The following is a 281-nucleotide window of genomic DNA, read 5'->3' as shown; positions in this document are numbered from 1 at the left end:
TAAGGTAGAGAGCGAAGGCAAAGAACGAAGACACTGTTGTTTCATATGTCAGGTCCCTTTATACTGTACCTCACTAGTCTTGGTGTTTTCTCAGATAATGTGGACCTGAGGCTCGATAAGGCAGTACCGACACATCAAAGGCGAATATATGCATATTTGTATGTATTCATCTTTTGGATATGGAAAGTTTCCTATTTTGCTTGCTCCCACTCTTCTGCCTTGGAAGAGCAAATGGGAAAGGAAAGAACGAAAAAAAGAAGAGAAAAATTAATTGATTGACT

Source organism: Penaeus monodon, chromosome 19, assembly GCF_015228065.2.
Source record: "Penaeus monodon isolate SGIC_2016 chromosome 19, NSTDA_Pmon_1, whole genome shotgun sequence".
NCBI classification, from domain to species: Eukaryota; Metazoa; Arthropoda; class Malacostraca; order Decapoda; family Penaeidae; genus Penaeus; species Penaeus monodon.
The sequence above is the reverse complement of the archived record's forward strand: the minus strand, read 5'-3'. Positions refer to the sequence as shown.